At 43.8% G+C, this 19995-nt stretch overlaps 1 protein-coding gene across 3 annotated transcripts in view; it reads left to right on the top strand.

Moving 5' to 3' along the window:
• Window positions 1–10969: 10969 nt before the first annotated feature.
• HERC3 (HECT and RLD domain containing E3 ubiquitin protein ligase 3) overlaps window positions 10970–19995 on the top strand; it is a 92518-nt gene continuing 83492 nt past the window's right edge. For all 3 annotated transcript variants that reach the window (XR_013961239.1, XM_080681010.1, XM_080681009.1), the window contains exons 1-2: window positions 10970–11093; window positions 13526–13587. The gene's annotated coding sequence lies outside the window, so the exon portion shown is untranslated. The remainder of the gene's footprint in view (window positions 11094–13525; window positions 13588–19995) is intronic.

Below are 19995 nucleotides of genomic sequence, written 5' to 3'. Positions count from 1 at the left end.
AGATAGAGGGAAAGAGAGAAAGAAACATCAATGTGAGAGAGTCAGATACATTGGTTGCCTCCTGCACACACCCCGAATGAGGTGCCCTTGACCGGGAATCAAACCTGTGACCCTTTGGTCCAAGGGCTGACGCTCTAGTCACTGAGCCAAACTGGCCATGGCTGGATGACACAAATTCTGATACTGTCTGCTTTTTATTTTGCTAAAGAACTTGGTGAACTATCAACTCATTGTTATTGGCTATGCATATGTACTGAAGATGAATATGATTAACAACAGTTTCAGTTTGTACAGAACTTCTTTTCTGAAACTTTTTATTTTTGGCAGGTGTGTGGGAGGACTGGGGAAACACATGACATCAAACAGAACTTCAGCAAAGGACCAACAACCCTAATCATGCATTTTTACTCACTTAGATATTTTTTGATGTGAATATTTAGAAACATCTTACCTAGGACTAATTTTTAGATGTGTGCCCCAGGGTTTTTTATTTTACTAGATTTTTTTTGTTTTATTTTTGTTTATATCCCACATCATCTAGTCAAGATTTAAGGTGGCTTACAAAATTAAGCAACAGTAAAAAAGAAAAATGAAAACTAAAATAAAACAACCCTGTAGAGAGCGCCTGGGAAGGCACATTGAGCATTTCTTTAATTATTGTCAGCTTAGTCCGGTGGCATTGGCAGAGCCATGTCTTGGAAATGCACCGTGCCAGAGGCAGATACATTGTCAGCCTGACCCTTAGCTCGGGTGCCAGGGGGTGGGTTTCATTATCTAAGTTCAGCCAGGCGCGAGGAACGGACGCAATTATCCGGGCTTAGCCAGGAGTGACGATTACAAAGAAGCCACAAGAATGAAGAATTATAGCTTGATCTTTAACCATGATTTCTCATAATTTCCTTTGTTTTAAACTCTAGCAAAACTTCCTGGAATTATACTGTATAAAATAAGCGCCCTGCACCAGCTCTGGGTCACTGTTTCTCCATCAGAAGACAGCTATCCCACCCAGTCCTAGCTTTCCCTACTGTTTCTGCGTCTGTCTCTTTCATTTTCTCAATCCCCCATCGCCCCTACTCAGGACTCATGTCTGCTGTCTAGCCGCACTGGTCGAGGTCCAGAGAGAAATACTTAATACAACCCCATTACTGGTAAGGGGATTGTGCATATATTTAACTGGTGCCATCTTTTGTTAGGGAAAACTGGCAACCCATCACAAAGCTTTAGGAGTCTGCATTTGGCCTGACCTAGCAATTCCAGTTTTAGGAATTTATCTTAAGGCAATAATCAAGGGTGAGGGCAAATATTTAGCTATGTTCACTATGTGTAGCTTTGTTGCATTATTGTTTATAATTGCAAAGGATGGAAATAATCTAAACATGCTATAGTGGGGAAATTGCTTAAATTATAGTATACTCATTTTGTGGGTACATGCAATTGCTTAAAATGATGTTGTAGAACAGTACTTAATTCTACTGAAGATGTTTAACACATTGCTAAATTCTGAAAGCATAGTGTAAAATACTATGCATAAAATGAGCCATCTTTGGAAATGCATAGACATGCAATGGGAAATGCCAAAATATTAAAAACTAAAAAAGGGTGGTGAAAGAACAGGTCATTTTTCTTTTTTTCTTCTACGTATTTTATACTTTTAATGTAGTGTATATTTATTATGTTTGCGAAGAGAAACATGTTTTTTTTTAAAGTAGGTAAGAAAATGAGTATAACGGGAAAAATGACAGAGGAAAATGAAAATTAACTTTGAAATGAGGTTACTTCTCAAAAGGCATGCAGAAAGGTTCTGTACAGATGGGACATACATTTTACTCTAGGCTTATCATACTCTCAACAATAAGGATTTTTAAAAAGCCAATGGGAAGAGGGAAACAGAATCAGCAATGGTATCTATAAGATAAGACACTGTAGTATCTTAAGTATCGATAAGATAAAAACAACATGTTGGTCAACAACTTAAAAGTAAATATAATGGCCGATATCACTGGGCTTTTACCTACAAGTAGGATGGAAACAAAATGCTGAAAGCCAACAGAAAGTTAAATACCAATTCCTTCCCCTTCATATAAATGGTAGCCATAAAGTTTGGAAACACAAACAATACTATTTTATTTTTTTACAGATTTATATTGAGTAAATTATGTTCCATTCTATATCAACTTTACAGATAGAACCCCCTTGACTACTTACTTCTTCTGGAATATGCTGAAGATTGTGGATGAAAAATAAAAAGGTCCTATGGAAAATAACCTCCCAGGGTAATCTGATCGTAAATTCCTAGCAGATCCCTCCTTCAAGTGTGCAAGATGTAATTGATCACCGCTCACTTTCTCAAACCTTCATTTATTTTTTTCTTACAGTCCCTCCCTAATCTCAAATGCATACAAGAAACTGCAAACTGTTACTCTCCAACGCTCTTTTCTCAGTCTGTTGAGATTTTGCTTCCAAGCATATCCTCTGTTTAATTAAAATAAGCTCTTATAATTGGGGGTGTTGAACACACAATACAGTGTACAGATGATGTGTTGTAGAATTGTGCACCTGAAATCTGTATAATTTTGTTAACCAGTGTCACCCCAATAAATTCAATAAAAAGGGAAAAAGACAAGCTCATAAAAATTCTCTACAAGTTTGGTTCTTTCTTACATCAACAAGGTATAGATTTAGTAAAAGCGAGAGGAACAAACCAACCAAGGCAGCATAATAAAAAGGCTTCTGCTGGAATTAAAGGAAATGGTGTATTAATGTACCACACATTGCAACATGAACTATGCATTGCTACAAGGGAAAACACATTTAACTAATATAATGTCATCAAACATATCATTTATTACAGTGTTAAAACAACAAACCATTTATTATGCATGTTTTTCCAGAATTTATGGCCAACCTATAAAGCTGTCTAATATTGTTATATGTATGCCTTTTTGTGTGTGTTTTTTTATTGTTAATCCTCACCAGAGGATATTTTTTCCATTAAATTATTTTAGAGAGAGTGAAAGGGAGGGGAGGAGGGAGAGAGAAACATCAATATGAGAGAGAGACATCAATTGGTTGCCTCCTGCACGTGCCCCAAATCAGGCTGGGGATCGAACCTACAACTCAGGAACTCAGGTACATACCCTTGTTTGGGATTATATCCCAAGACCCTTCAGTGCGTGGGCTGTTTCACAAACCATTGAGAAATCCGGCCAGGGCATGTATACCCTTTGGAAATTCCATAGGCTCACTTTAACTTTTCTCTCCTATCTAATAAAAAAGCAATATGCAAATTAACCATCACTCCGCTACACCCACCAGCCACGCCCACCAGCCAATCAGGAGTGAATATGCAAATAAACCCAACCAAGATGGCTACGGCCACAGAGAGCAGGAGGGAGGCTTGGGTTTCCCTGGCAATGGAGGAAGCCAAGCTTTCTGCCTGCCCTTGCCGGCCCAGGCCTCCACTCAAGGCTACAAAGTTTCAATGATAGAAGATACATAAATCCAAACAGAAATGGCAGCAGCCACGGAGCTGGAAAGAGCAGGAGGCTAGGGTTGCCCTCGACGATGGAGGAAGCCAAGCTTTCCACACACCCTGGCAGGCCCAGGCCTCCGCTTAAGGCTACAAAGTTTCAATTATAGAAGATACATAAATCACAACAGAAATGGCTGCTGCCATGGAGCAAGCAGAAGGCTTGGCTCCGCTCCAGGCTACAAAGTTTCAATTGTAGAAGATAAATAAACCCCAGATACCAGGGCCTCTGCTTGGGTTGCCAGGGGTGTGGCCGGCCTGCAAACCACCACAGGCCCCTCACCCAGGCCGCCTCACGCCCCAAGGGAACCCCCACCCTGATCCGGGACACCCTTCAGGGCAAACCAGCTGGCCCCCACCTGTGCACCAGGCCTCTATCCTATCTAATAAAAGAGTAATATGCAGATTGACCATCACTCCAACACACAAGATGGCTGTCCCCAGGTGGTCAAAGATCCTGCCCCCATGTGGACACAAGATGGCCACCACAAGATGGCCAGCAGGGGAGGGCAGTTGGGAGGAACCAGGCTGGCAGGGGAGCAGTTAGGCATCAATCAGGCTGGCAGAAGAGTGGTTAGGGGGTGATCAGGCTGGCAGGCAGAAGCAGTTAGGGGCAATCAGGAAGGCAGTCAGGCAAGCAGTTGGGAACCAGCAGTCCTGGATTGTGAGAGGGCTATCCGACTGCCCGTTTAGGCTAAACAGGCAGTCAGACATCCCTCGAGGGATCCCAGATTGGAGAGGGTGCATGCTGGGCTGAGGGACACCCCCCACCCCGTGCACCAATTTCGTGCACTGGGCCTCTAGTGTTAGAATAAAACTAGAGGCTCGATGCATGAAATTCATGCAAGGGACTCAGCCCTTGCAGCTGTGGTGGCTTGCCTTGGCCCTCGAAGCCCCGGCTTTGTCTGGAAGGTCGTCCGGAAGGTCTAATTAGCATATTATGCTTTTATTATTATAGATTTCTTAAATTTCATTTGACCCAGACTTAATCAAACTTCAAAGAAAGGGTTTATTTTTCATTATGATTTCATTTTGATTTGATAGAAGTAAACTAAAGAATTTGGTCTTTTTTACATCTAGAAAGGAAAAACCACTGCTTGATTTTTGTCAGTTAAAATATGGGCATATTGTGCAGCTACACAGAAGCAGACATGCTCTTTGCTGCATTCCCTGAGTATTGTGGTCAGTACAGTCACAGTGATAGGTTGGATGCTATTTACAAGAGTATAAGTTTTGGGACCTTGTGAAAAGAGAAAGTTTCATGGAAGATGTCACTTTCCAAGGCTTTATTGTTTGCATTCTTTAGGGACAAACCAATGCTCACGCTAAAGGCTTTCTTAAGAAATGCTCAATCATCCAATCTTATTAACATTAATTAATTTTAACCTATATTATTCTAGTGAGTTTCTTATATGTAAGCATTTGTGCTTCAGTCAAATGGCTTAAAAGAAAAAAAAGGCAAATAATGAATAGTTCCAAGAAAAACAAAGGAATAGTCATAATAACTGTTAGATCTTTACAGTCAGGAATGATGCTTCTTGTCCAGCAACACTACATATAGGAGACATTCAATAAATACTTAGTGGTTAGTTTATTCATGGCAATATTGATGTACCACATCTTTTTTCCAAGATATTTTCTCATTAATAAGTTAATGGTGTGTATTATAGGACAGTTTTCAATAAGCTTAGATCATTTAGCCTGGGTATATATAGGCCTCTTGGATAAACTGTATTAAACAACAAAACATAGAGAAAAATGTGAAAAAATGTTTTACAACCAATTTTTTCCTTGAGTACTAATGAGACTGACAAAGTGAATATTTAGTTTGGGGGGCGGGTTCGGGAGTGACCAAGAAACAGCTTTGTCAATACATAGCTTCACAGGGTGCACACATATTATCTGTGAAGTAATCAGTGTTTTCCCTTCCTAGAGCTGAAGACACTCATTGAAAAGTACACCTGAAAGACAGAATGTTGTGGCCAACCTAGTTTTTTCCCTACAGGTTTGATCTGACATATAAAAGTCTGTCTTTTTCTAAGCTAACCAAACAAATGTTTGTCTGTAGGGCAATTAAACACAGACAACAATCATCATTAAACAGTATTCCTACTGTACTGCAAACATTTTTCAATTAAAAATGGGCATATGCATTTCAAGAAGTGAGCTTAGAAGAATGGAGCAAATTGGCTTGTTGAGGTGGAAGTGCAGCACCCTGGGAATCATCCCCTTGTTACTGGGGACTCCTCATCTCTCCATGCTGGAGCTGGACCACATGATCCCTTCCATCTGTCAAAAGTTATGGCGAGAATTGATTACACCTTTTTTTTAAAAAATATATATTTTATTGATTTTTTACAGAGAGGAAGGGAGAGGGATAGAGAGTTAGAAACATCGATGAGAGAGAAATATCAATCAGCTGCCTCCTGTACACTCCCTACTGGGGATGTGCCCGCAACCAAGGTACATGCCCTTGACCGGAATTGAACCTGGGACCCTTCAGTCCGCAGGCCGACACTCTATCCACTGAGCCAAACTGGTCAGGGCTGAGTACAACTTTTATTATCTATTTATTTTCCAACATTTTAAAATGTAAACTTTTCAAACATACAAAAAAGTTGGAAGTAATGAACAGTGAAATCCACTTACCCACCATGGAGGTCTATAATTAACATATTGCCATACTGGATTTATCATATACCTACCCATTTATACATCCCACCATCCACCTTTCAATCCATCTTTTAAAATATACATTTCAAAATAAGTTGCAGACATCAGTACACTTCCTCCTAAGTATTTCAGCATGGCATTAATTTGAGCTAATTGTTTCTAGTTTTGGGGAGGTTAAATCTTTTAACACTAGAGGCCCAATGCATGAAATTTGTGCAAGAGTAGGCCTTCCTTCCACTGGCGGCCAGCACTGGCTTCCCTTGCAGAGGGAGACCGCGCCCACCTGCCGCAGTCCACTGGTCGGTGGCCTGGGCCTCCCTCTGTGGGGCAATCAAGGGGTGATGGCCGGGCCCTGGCCAATCGCATCGCACCCGCCTTGGCTGGCCTGGTGCCAGTGGGTGTCATAGCATGGTCCTGGATGGTCATCCGGATGGTCATTCCACTGTTCAGCTGTTCCGTTGATTTGCATATTATGCTTTTATTATATAGGATGCATGTTTTTATTTCATAAAATTTATCATAGTTAGCAACTATCAAGTCCTTGGTGTGATTATTTGATTAATGCTTCCCTCCCCCATCAAGGTAACAGGAACTGTGTTTTGCTCACCAATGTATCCACGAGACCTGGCATTATAACAGATGGTTAATATATAGTATATTTGTTAGGGAACATAGGAGAAGTCAGAAAGAAATGGATGAAAGACAGTACTATAGAAATGGAAAGAAAAAGTAAACCATGGCCTCTTCGAAACAGTTTAAGTCTTTGCTATTATGACTAGTGTGGTGCTGGGGCCATTTAAAGCTTTTTTAGTAAATGGATCAGGATATGTTGCTGAGGAAATTGCCATTTTATGTTGGCTCAAGTAAAAAAATAAAGTACTGTAGGTATCTTCACTGATCAAATATAAGCAACTTCCCAGGGTTCTGGTTGTTTGGTAAGGAAGCTTATAGTACCTGACTTTGTAATTTAGACATCATTCTTACCTCACCTATCTCCAGGCTTGCGTCTTTGATAACCATCCTCTTCCTCAAGGTGAAATTTCATTTGAGAAACACCTGATCCATGGGTCAGATTTGTTTACCCAAATGCTGATTGATTACAAACCTCATATTGGACACATGAAAATAGAATCTATTTTTTTCCTTCTCAAGTTCCCCCCTTCCTACCAAGACTCCTCTTTGGCTATTCCTCCAGTTCTTTTTGGTGATACCAGCTTTAAATTGGGAGTATGTCTATAAACCAAAATTAATTTTAGAATGTAATGAGTAAAAAGCATTTATTTGAGCAAAAGGAGCTGCAGCCTGGAATACACAGGTCCAGATAGCAACCTAAATTGTGTTCCACTGAGACAAAGGGGAGGCCATCCTATCTAAGAAAAGAGTAATATGCAAATTGACCGTATCTCCGCTACACCCACCAGCCAAGCCCACAAGCCATGCCCACCAGCCAATCAGGAGCGAATATGCAAATAAACCCAACCAAGATGGCTGCAGCCACAGAGAGCAGGAGGGAGGCTTGGGTTTCCCTGGCAATGGAGGAAGCCAAGCTTTCTGCCTGCCCTTGCCAGCCCAGGCCTCCACTTCAGGCTACAAAGTTTCAATTATAGAAGACAAATAAATCCCAACAGAAATGGCAGTAGCCACGGAGCTGGAAAGAGCAGGAGGCTAGGGTTGCCCCTGGCGATGGAGGAAGCCAAGCTTTCCGCCTGCCCTGGCCTGCTTTGGCCTCCACTTAAGGCTACAAAGTTTCAATTATAGAAGATACATAAATCCCAACAGAAATGGCTGTTGCCACAGAGCAAGCAGAAGGCTTGGCTCCACTCCAGGCTACAAAGTTTCAATTGTAGAAGATAAATAAATCCCAGATACCAGGGCCTCTGCTTGGGTCGCCGGGGGGCATGGCCGGCCTGCAAACCACCACAGGCCCCTCGCCCAGGCTGCCCCACACCTCATGGGAACCCCCACCCTGATCCGGGACACCCTTCAGGGCAAACCAGCTGGCCCCCACCCGTGCACCAGACCTCTATCCTATCTAATAAAAGAGTAATATGCAGATTGACCATCACTCCAACACACAAGATGGCTGCCCCCATGTGGACACAAGATGGCCACCACAAGATGGCCAGCAGGGGAGGGCAGTTGGGAGGGACCCAGGCCTGCAGGGGAGAGCAATTGAGGGGTACCAGGCCTGCAGGGAGGGCAATTGGGCGGGACCAGGCCTACAGGGGAGGGCAGTTAGGGGTGACCAGGCCTGCAGGGGAGGGCAGTTAGGGGCAAACAGGCTGGCAGGGGAGCAGTTAGGCATCAATCAGGCTGGCAGGGGAATGGTTAAGGGGTGATCAGGCTGGCAGGCAGAAGCGGTTAGGGGCAATCAGAAAGGCAGGCAGGCGAGCAGTTGGGAGCCAACAGTCCTGGATTGTGTGAGGGATGTCCGACTGCCCGTTTAGGCCTGATCCCAGTAGGACATCCCTTGTTCAGGCAGTTGGACATCCCTTGAGGGGTCCTAGATTGGAGAGGGTGCGGGCTGGGCTGAGGGACACTCCCCTGTGCACAAATTTCATGCACTGGGCCTCTAGTCCTATATAATAAAAGCCTGATATGCAAATTGTCCCCTCAATCAGGATTTCAGCTGCTCACTATGATGTGTGCTGACCACCAGGGAATGGCATGGAACATGGTGGGTATTGGCTAGGCACCGGGCATCAGTGGAGGTGCTGCCGGCCTCAGTGGGCCCCGACGAGAGTGGGACTGCGGCGGGATGGTGGAACAGGTGAGCGGACAGCGCTAATCCAAGGTGTGTGCGTGTGAGTGGGGGGTGGGGGGGGCATCGCCCCATTGATCGCCCTGCAGATGGTGACCAGTGGCGGTGGTGGGGGACGGGGCTGTTGCCTGGCTCGGAGGTGCTGAGGGAGCTGTGTGTGTGTGGGGGGAGGCGATGACTCAGGCAGAGTGGGGTGCGTAGGGGCCCAGGTGCTGTCCAGGGCCCAGAGGTTAACTGGGACCTTCCCTTCCACGCCAGACGCTCGCACTTCGATCACTGGCCAGGCCTAGGGACCGCATCCATGCAGGAATTTCGTGCATTGGGCCTCTAGTCTATTATAAAGTTTCTGCCCAAGGTCCCAATTTTATGCAAATAAGACTTCCAACTTGTGCAGTTCTGATTGGTTGGTATAGCTGCCACAGAGGATACAATTTGAATTAGTAGTTCTGTTTAGATGAAGCAGGTCTTAATCCATTGGTTAATAGGAAACCAGGGTTTCCCTGCAATGGTTGACTCAGGGTACAGGAGCAGAGTATATTGTGAGAAGCATAGAGTTCAGTATGAAGATCTTCCCACACAGTGAGGAGCCTCTCTTAGTAAAAGCTAGACTCTTACTCATGAAATGTGGACCCTCAGGTGACCATGAGAGTCCCATTAGTTCACATCAAAAGAATCTTTCTTCTGGGGATCCACATGCCTTTGTGAGAGACCTGGATCTTGTGACACTGCCACCCTTCTGGAGCATAGGGAATTGTGTAATCTTGTCCCCAGTGTTTATAAAGGTGTCTAATGTGATTGAAACTTCAAAAGCTATAATGATTTTCTTAGATGACCTTAGCTACCTCATAACTGAGATTTTGCTCTCTCATCTTTCTTATCTCAGGAGCATTTGATAACTTTATGTCATCGAGAGTTCATATGCCAGCCAACAGTGCTCCATCCCCAAGATACACCATTCCTTAAAACCCTTTTCTACTCAGCCAATTAGATTCTCAGAGCAGGTGATTGCAGACCTGACCTGATTTGAATATCTTTGTGAAGAATCTGGCTTCAAAGGATCCGGTTCAAAAGCCAGGTTACAGAAATTCTTCCATTAAGAAAGTCATTCCTTGGGGCTAAGGTAGTGCTTGCCCAGTGTTCTGCTTCTGTGTTTCAAATGGAATGGTTGAGGAGGATCAGCAGACACGTCACCTTTGTGAGATTTTTTTTTTCAAAAGGGTTTCTGTGGATCTGTGGATCGGACAAGGACCAAGGGAACTCCCTAGCTTTCAGGACGAGAAGCAAGCTCTGAAATTCAGTGTCAGGAAGGGCAAACTTCTATAATTTGTGGGTTTTAGGCCACATTGATGTCTTTCAGATAAGATTTAAGATCTATTCAATGACTTCTTTTGTGCTCCCCCAGCGGCCACCCTGTAACCCTCCCCAAGCCCTCCTTGCTTCTGCAGCACCGCTCTCCTCTTCGACCCCCAACCCTCCGGGAGGGCCGTGGCAGCTCCCGCGGCTGCTCGCGACCTCCTTGCTGCCTTCCATAGCTCAACTCCGCACTTGGGCTCCGCGCTTCCTCCAGTCCTCTCAAGGCGAGTGAAACAGCAGACTGCTGCACCGTGGAATAAAACGCTTAATAACTCAGTGGCTACCCCTTAGCCCACCTCTGCAACAAACAAGACACGGACCCCAGATCTAAAAAAAACACCGCTGATCAGCCCGCACGTTCCCCTCCATTGAAATGCAATCCTATTCCCGCGCCAAAACTGTGCGTCCAGCAATCGCGTCTTGGCCGACACACGCCCGAGCCGCGGTCCCCCAAGCGGGCCCGCTGGTCTTGTCATCTCAGACCGCCCCGCCTCCCACCAGGGCCTGGGCCTCTTCCCCGCCTCCCGCCCGCGGACCTCCCCGCCCATCCCGCCCTCGGAGCCCGTCCTCGGCTCCTCCGCGGTCGCCATTGGTGGCGGCCCGCCCCATAGGCGCCCATTGGTCAGGCGGGAAGTCATTCACCCGGCTCATTCCGCCACCCGCAGGCTTGCGGGGAAACTTCCTTATTATTGTGACGCCAAAAGCGGAGACACCCGGAGGCCGGCCGGAGAGACTGTCACAGTCGGAAACCCGAGCGGCGGTTCAGCGCCTGCCAAGGTGCGTGGGGTGGGGGCCGGGGTTCCCGGAAGGAGAGCCCCGCGCAGCTGCCCCCGCGCGGCCGCCGCGTGCCACGGGGCGCGTCTGTCAGCGCGCGGCGCCCGGAGGGGCTGCTGCGGCTGCGGCGCTCCCTCAACGACCTGGGGCCAGGCGCGCGGGCGGAGGGGCCGGGCGTCTGCAGTGCCTGCTGGGCACCCTCGGCCTTGCGCGCGCCACCCTGGTGTGCTGGGGGTTCGCCCTCTGATCCAAAGAACCCCCGCGCCTGGAAAGGCCGGAAGCTGCGTTAAAACTGGGAGCGCCCCCAACACGGACTTGACTGTTCGCAGTCCAGGAGGAATTGCGACGCGGAAAGTCAAAAAGGAGGATCCTCCCCTTCCTCCTCGCCTGTCCCTATTTAAATTCCGGGGCTCGGGAGACACCCTGGCGGTGCGGGCGCGGACGCTTCCCGGCCAAATGGGAGCGGGTGAGGCCTCCGCGTTAGAGAGAACCCCCGCGGCCGCGAGGAGTTTGCGCCGGGGACGCAGGGCTCGGCGTCTGCGGTGACAGCGCCCGTGGGGCCAGCGCCCGTGGAGCCGCGGCGCCCGGCACCTCCCACCTCGTGGAGGCTGTGCCCGCTTGTCTGTCCGAGTCCGCCTCCTGGGCGGAGTTGGGGCGAGGGTGTGTGTGTGTGTGGACACGTGCGCGCTGGAGTGTGTGTGTGTGTGTGGACACGTACGTGTGCGGGGGTGTCAGGAGCTGGGAGGTTTGGGGCAGGTGGCACTTTGAGTTATTTGTAAATGTGTGGAGTGGGCAAACCAGGACGTAGAGCGTGTGTACCCCTGAACCCGAGGAGCCAGGGAGTGTGATGGAGACGGCACCTGGGCACCTAAAGCAACTGTGCATTGGTTTGGAGTAAATGCACAGTGTGCCCTGAGGAATATGTATTTGAACTTTGCTTTTAGCAGCTCGCTGTTTCTGGCTGTTTCCTGATTACATGCTACTTTAGCTTTTAAATCAGCCCCATTAGGAATACCTTAAATTCAGAGCGAAGCCTTCCAGGATCCTGCTTGCAATCGTTACACGCGAAACGCTTTAGGAAAGACAATTCAAGAGCTCTTCCATTTTTTGTGTCTTCTGGCTCTTTCCACAAATAGGAAGCTATTTCTAGAACCTTTCATTCGGTGATTTGATAACATCAAGTGAGCTGATTTTTAACTCCAGACTGAGAAGGAAGAAAAATGAAATAAAATGAGGATTTTAAATGAAGTGACTAGATAGAGAGGGATCTTGTTTTTGCAGGCAGATTACTGTGTCGCTCTCTTTCTACTTTCCTTTACCCTGGGGGAAGGGGAATGGCATTAAAAGAAGAAAAGGGGAGTAATATAGGCACCCCCCCTTTAAAGCAAAATAGATTAATTACACATTGTTTGACCACATTGAGCTAGGAACCTTCTGTAGAAAGTGTTCAGAAATCAGGGAGGAAGGTTTGAAACCTCTTTGGAAAAATAACCTCTTTTGGCTTGGAAAAAAACCCGATTGATTAACATGCAGTTTTTGCTTATTCAAAAAGTATGCAGTTGGGTTTCTATTTTTTTTTAAACAAACACAATCTAAAATGTTCCAAATGGTGTGGTTGGAACCACTGGTTATGGCATTTCATTCCGAGTAACAGACTCCTTAAGATTTGCATAATAATTTAAAAAATTTTAATACATAGGGTTGCACCCCTACTGGAGAAACAAGATAGTTTTGCATCAGTTTAAGAAATAAAAGTAATTATTCTCCAAAGTGAATGGGATTTTCTACATAAGATAGAAATAAAGTTATGATGATAATACCTTAAAATCATGAGGGACTTTTTCTTTTGAGAAACTAAAGGTGTCTCTCAGTCTTATCTTGTTTTCTGTGATAGAGGATATGGTGTTGGAAGGAAGGGAAGATACCAGAAAGTCTTCAAAACCAGTTGTGGCAAAATAAGCTGTAATGTGTGTGGTACATGGAAAACATGGGAGAAAATAGACAAAATTGAATTATAGTTTCAAAATTTCTCTTTTTAACCTAAATGGGAGATTTAAAAATAATTTAATTTTTATTGTAGTATCTGCTACAAATGCCAGGAATTTTTAAAGGTGCTACCTATGTCTCTAGTTCACTTTTATTTTTTATTTATTTATTTGTTTATTTTTAAAATATGGAACGCTTCACGAATTTGTGTGTCATCCTTGCGCAGGGGCCATGCTAATCTTCTCTGTATCGTTCCAATTTTAGTATACGTGCTGCCGAAGCGAGCACTCTAGTTCACTTTTAGAGATGATAGCTTCATAAGTTGGTTAGAGGTTCTTGTTCGTATTTAACAGTCTTGAGGTACCACGTTTGGGGAATATTTGTTTTCAATAACATGAAGGTGTTTTGTAGAGTTCCATACTAATGCTTTTTATTTCTTTAACTTGCAGATCTGCAGGGTGAGGGGTAACCATTCTGGCTCCTTGTCCAAATGCCAAGTGTGTGACCTGTGGTGAGTTACTTGATTCCTCTGACTCTCAGTTTCCTCATCTTGTACATTGAGATAATATCTACTTTACAGAATTAATAAGAGGATTCAAAAAGATAATCTATGTAAAGAATTCGAGTTACTACGGTTGCCTAGAGAGGGACCTTAACAAATCCTTAATGACTTTCTTTTGCTGTGATGTGGTGAAGAGAACTGGGTGAGCCCAGGAGGTAGGAGACCTAGTTTCCAGTCTCTTCTTCATCCACTTATTTCTCAGAGGACCAAGGTTACTTGGCCATGGAAGGCCTCAGCTGCCATTAAAAAGAAGTTAGGAATGTAAGTTTCTTGCCTAAAGGTTAGGTTAAGTGGACACGTAAGGTATCCTTAATAAGGTGATCTCTTTGATGCTATACCTCTGCCCTTTTTAGACATGTTCTACATTTAGAAATATAACTTGCTGGTGTCAGGAACATGTGTTTTTGTGTGTGAACCAGTAAATGAACTAGTTTTTTTTTTTGTTTAAAATACATTTTTATTGATTTCAGAGAGGAAGGGAGAGGGAGAGAGAATGATGAGAGAGAATCATTGATCGGCTGCCTCCTGCATGCCCCACACTGGGGATTGAGCCCACAACCCGGGCATGTGCCCTGACTGGGAATTGAAGTGTGACCTCCTGGTTCATAGGTCAACGCTCAATCACTGAGCCACACTGGCCGGGCGTGAACTAGTTTTATTATAAATCAGGGTAGACATGGAAAAAAGTCTGGCTAACTCTGTTGAGATTGCTTCACTTACCCTTCCCATCTCTGGCTAGCTTTAGGTCTGATTACCTACAAGTTGGAATCCTACTTTTGTCACTTAACTACTTATTTACATGTTCTTGGGCAAGTGACCTAACCTTGCTAAGCCTTGAGGTTATTGTAAAGGGCAAATTCAATAATCTGTGTAAAGTTTTTAGCACAGACTCATATGTACAGTAGGCTTGCAGTAATAATAGGTATTACTTTTTATTTATTCAGCAACTATTTATTGAGCTCTTTCTATGTGCCAGACACTATTCTAGTCTTTAGGGATAGAGAAATGAACAAAAGCGAATGAGAAAAACATGGATAGGAGTACCCAGGATAGCAAATGCCAGGTGAAGAACATTGCTAAAACTGGATCTTTAAATTCATGGACACCATTAGCTAGTAGATATGGGGGTTCTACCAGAGTGTACTTTTAGGTGAAAGCTGTATTAATGGCTAGTTTCTCTTCAGTGCACTGAACTTTTCTCCTGAAGGATGATTTTCTTGCCTCCTGCTGTAGTTTTGGCAAAGTGTCTTGATGACCTAGACCAGATTTTCTATTAGGATTAATAATCCATTCATAGGAATACAGCTTATTTGTGGTTGTCATTTAGCTACTTCTCTTAGTAATTTTTATTTATTTGACTGCTTGAAGATTCCCTTACTGTAACTCAGGTGGGAAGGATTTTGAACAATAGTCCTATTTGTCTTTTGTCATAAATGGTTTCTATTAGTCAGTTAAAGATGAGGCCATACTTCAGGCTTGCAATTGTCCAAAGCTCTCTGAGTATAGCTGATCCTCAAGGACTGATTCAAGCAAAACAAATTTATAAGAAGCTGATAGATCCAGGATGTTGAATTAATTATAAGTAGAAATGCCTAGAAGTCTGAGATGCTTTGGTCAGCTGGTCATGGTGTTCTTTCTACGTAGTAGGATCTGCCTTGGAAAACAAGTTATTTAAGGTTGCTTAATTACTCATGGAATCTAAGCAAGGCAAGTGGCTAGGTGAATTTAATGACTAAGTATAGTACTTCAGTTCTATGCTTGGGGGACATTTTAAACAGCAAAGTTATCAGCAAAAAATATAAAAATGTGAAAAATGTGGCAGGCAAAAGACCACTTTTGAGAGTCAAAATAAGAAGGCAGAGCATTATCTTCTTTGACTTCAACTGGGAACATGGGCATAGGATGATTGAAATTTTTCATCTCTTTGCACGTGTCTGGGAATGATGGCAAAAATGTTCTGAGCACTGATTTTGGGGTTCCAAACAAATTTTAGTGAATAGGCAAATTCACAAGCATGGGATTGCAAATAATGAAGAACAACTGTACTTAGAGATAGTGAAGGAAGTGGTGCTGGACACTTTTGTTTAGTATGAATAAAGCTGCTGTGAACATTGTTTATAGATTTTTATATTATTGATTTTTGGAGAGGAAGGGAGAGAGACAGACAGACATTGATATGAGAGAAACATGATTGTTTGCCTCCTGCATGTTTTTCAACTGATGATCGACCAAAACTTGGGAATTGAACCCGAGACCTTTTGGTGTATGGGACAACACTCCAACCAACTGAGCCACTCCTGGCCAGGGCTGTTTATAGATTTTTGTGTAGACAAACAATCATAGCTTCTTAATACCATATTTTTAGACACATTGTACTTGGCTGGTTAAGGGGATGGCTTAATGGTATTGCTGCCTAATATCATTATCTCCTAATTCTGGTTGGTTTCCCTCTTAAGAGGGAAACTTTATTTTCAGGTTTCCAGGACATCCTGTATTGTATACTGACTATAATTTAGTCATTCTGCAAGTATTTTTGTGGTCTTTGCTCCTGTAGGTGACATATAAATCTACTTGGGTGCCATGTGGCCCACTGGATAAGACTCTGGACATTGGTTTAAGATTCGTAGCCTGGTGCTGGCTCCTTTCTGCTGTGTGACCTTAGGCATGCTTGTTAATCTCTCTGAACCTTGCTTTCTCTGAAAATGAGGCTAAAAATAGTACTTATGGCACAGGGTTGGTGTGAAGATGAAATTAGATAATGAAATAATATGCTTATTAGCATAGTGAATAATGTATAGTTAGTACTGTGATGTTACTTATATAACTACTAGTGGCCCAGCGCACGAAATTTGTGCACGGGGGCAGGGAGTTTCCTCAGCCCAGCCTGCACCCTCTCGCAATCAGGGATCGCTGGCTCCTAACTGCTCACCTGCCTGCCTGCCTGATCTCCCCTAACTGCTTCTGCCTGCCTGCCTGATTGCCCCTAACCTCTCTGCCTGCCTGCCTGATCGCCCCTAACTACCCTCCCCTGCCGGCCTGATCTTGCCCCCAACTGCTCTCCCCTGCCAGCCTGATCTCACCCCCAACTGCCTCTACCTGCCTGATCACCCCTAACTGCCCTCCCTTGCTGGCCTGATCTTGCCACCATCTGCCTTTCCCTGCTGGCCTGATCTCGCCCCCAACTGCCCTCCCCTGCCAGCCTGATCGCCCCCACCACCATAGCTTTGTCTGGAAGTCAGATGTGCGGAAAATGGCCAGTCAACCCGGTCTAATTAGCATATTACCCTTTTAGTAGTATAGATTGATTATATAGGATAGGATTGCTTAAATAGCGGGGGGGAGCCTTTTTCATCAGGAGGAAATGTTCTTGGCAGACAAAAATACATAATCCCTATATCTGGACTGATAGCCAGTCATATGCACTATACTGTCAAACGGCTTAAAAAATTGAACCACTTTCTTACACCTTACACCAAACAGCTGTTGCCCTTAAAACCCCTTCTCAGCCCCCACCTTAGGTTCTGCCTTCGCAGTTCACCCAGATTAGGTTCTGATTGGTCAGTTTCTATGCCAGTCAGTGTCAGAAGCTCCGCCTCCTAGGCAGCCATTGGCTCCTCGCAATTCACCCAGATTTGGTTCTGATTGGTCTGTTCCTATAACAGTCAGCGTCAAAAGCCCCGTCTCCTAGGCATCCATTGGCTCCTCACACTTCACCCAGATTTGGTCCTGATTGGTCAGTTTCTATGCTAGTCAGCGTCAAAAGCTCCACCTCCTAGGCAGCCATTGGCTCCTCGCAATTCACCCAGATTTGGTTCTGATTGGTCGGTTTCTACGCCAGTCAGCATCTCCGGGCCTGATCATAGAGGTGGGGCTGATCAGCAGCTTCCCCAGGCTGCTGGCGAGCGGGCTGAACTGCTGACCTCTGGGAGAGAGAGAGAGGCTTGGCTGCTGGCGAGGGTTGGAGAGAGAAGCAGGGTCTGATCACCCTGCTTCTCTCTCCAGGGCTCCCCAGCAGCCGCTGCTACTGCTGATCAGCCCCGCCTCTCTCTCTCTCTGAAAGGTCAGCAGTTGAGCCTGTTCGCCTGCTGCACACGCAGCCTGGCGTTCGGTCAAGCCTTTGGTCATTTTGATTGTTACGACCCTGGCTCTTTATATATATAGATGGGTAGGAGAGATAAGACATACTCCTGAAACATTGAAAATTAAGGAAGACATTAGTATGGATACAACAATTTAGCAAATTGGGAAAATAGAATTATGAAAAGATTATGTGATCTTGCTGGTCTTTTAAAATGTATGTATCTTCCCCCTCAACCCTCCACTGCCTCATTTTATCATTTTATCTTGTCTCTCTTTGTAGTTAACTCAAAGAATAACGTTGAAGCTTAATTTTTTTTTCCCAGTTCTAGAGTATAGGCAAGGAATAAAAATCTTAAGAAGAAGCAGAACTTTCTGGTTAAGACAGCAAATTGAGATTCAGTTTTATATTTTTTTTCCATGCCTTTTTTGAAAGAGTTCAAAGAGTAAATCAGATAGGTAACTAAATAAATGTCCATTGTATAAAAAAACCACATTTTGCTTATTTATTTTTCAGTTGATGGATATCTAAGTTATTTCTCCCTTTTCATAACATGAGTGAATAATGCTGTTATGAACTTTTGAGTGGATGTATTTATGCTTTTAGTTCTTTTTTTCCTATTTCAATTTAAAAAATTTATTTTTTGATTACAGTTGACATACAATATTATATTAGTTTCAGGGGTACAACATAGTGATTAGACATTTATATAGCTTACGAAGTGATCACCCCCTTAAGTCTAGTATCTACCTAGTATCATACATAGTTATTAAAATATTATTGACTACATTCCCTATGCTGTACTTTGCATCTCTCTGACTATTTTTGTATCTCGAAATTTGTACATTTTAATCCCTTTCACCTTTTTTGCCCATCCCCCCAACACCCCTTCCATCTGGAGACTGTCAATTTATTCTCTGTATCTATGAGTTTGTTTCTGTTTTGTTTGTTCATTTTTTTTTTTTAGATTCCACATATAAATGATATCATATGGTATTTGTCTTTCTCTGTCAATTTGCAGTTCTCTTGGATATGTAGCTAGCAGTAAAATTGCTGGATAATATGGTAACTCTATGTTTAGCCTTTTTAGGAACTGCCAGACTGTTTCCAAAGTACCTGTGCTATTTTACATTCCCATCAGCAATGTAAGAGAGCTCCACTTACTCCACATCCTCACCCACACTTGTTATTATCTGTTCTTTTTTATTATACCCATCCTAGAGGGTGTGAACTGATAGAGATGAAGTTTTGTTTGTATGAAAGGGAAGCATGAATTTTTAAAAATTATTTTTTTGGGGGAGGAGCATGAATTTTTAAAAGTAGTGTGACTTTGGGCTAGAGTTAGCAGTAATCAATCAACTAAAAGTTGATTGAATACCTGCTAGATTGAAGAGGTATGTGTTATACTGTGGTCTCTGATTAAGGCAATTAAAATCTGGCTGAGGAGTTAAGTTATAAGATACAGAGAAAGTTTTTTCTGTTCTTTTTTTTATGGTAAAAAATATATTTTATTGATTTCAGAGAGGAAGGGAAAGAGAGAGATAGAAACATCAATGATGAGCAAATCATTGATTGGCTGCCTCCTGCATGGGATTGAATCTACAATCCAGGCATGTGCCCTGACTGGGAATCGAACCGTGACCTCCTGGTTCATAGGTCGACGATGCTCAACCACAGAGCCACACCGGACAGGCCAGAGAAAGTTTTTAATCAGGGTTATATTAGGGTCAGACGGATGCAGACTGATGGTGGCTGGAATGGTCTCCAGAGGCCCTAGAGTAGGAAATGAAGTTTGACTCAGATCCAGAAGGATGTGTAAGAGGAAATAGAAGTAACATTTTTTACCCATTTCTCATTTTTGTTGCAAGTGGTGAATTACTATCCAAGCTAACAATGGGCTATTTAAAGGAGTTCACAAATTTTTAAAAATTAAATAAGTAGAAAACTCAAAGGAAAAGTGCAGTGAGAAAGAACAAGGTGAAGTCATGAGGGTAATTTCAAAACTTGTTACCATATGATTTGCAGAGATTGTTTTAGCAATGCTCCTGTACTCAAGTGTTCCTCATCAGTGACCTGAAAACTGTATTCTGTATTCACAATTCATTTACACAAATAAAATTTGTTTAGAAACGTTCTTTAAAATCTTAACTAAAACACGAAAATAGCATTATCCTATATAATAAAGAGGGAATATGCTAATTGACCATCACTCCATCACAAAGATGGCTGCACCCACAGCTGAGGCCAAGTTCCCATAAGGAGCCTTAACGAGCAATCAG

Source organism: Plecotus auritus (assembly GCF_963455305.1).
Source record: "Plecotus auritus genome assembly, chromosome: 1".
Taxonomy (NCBI): Eukaryota; Metazoa; Chordata; class Mammalia; order Chiroptera; family Vespertilionidae; genus Plecotus; species Plecotus auritus.
This window is presented reverse-complemented; position numbering and strand designations above follow the sequence as displayed.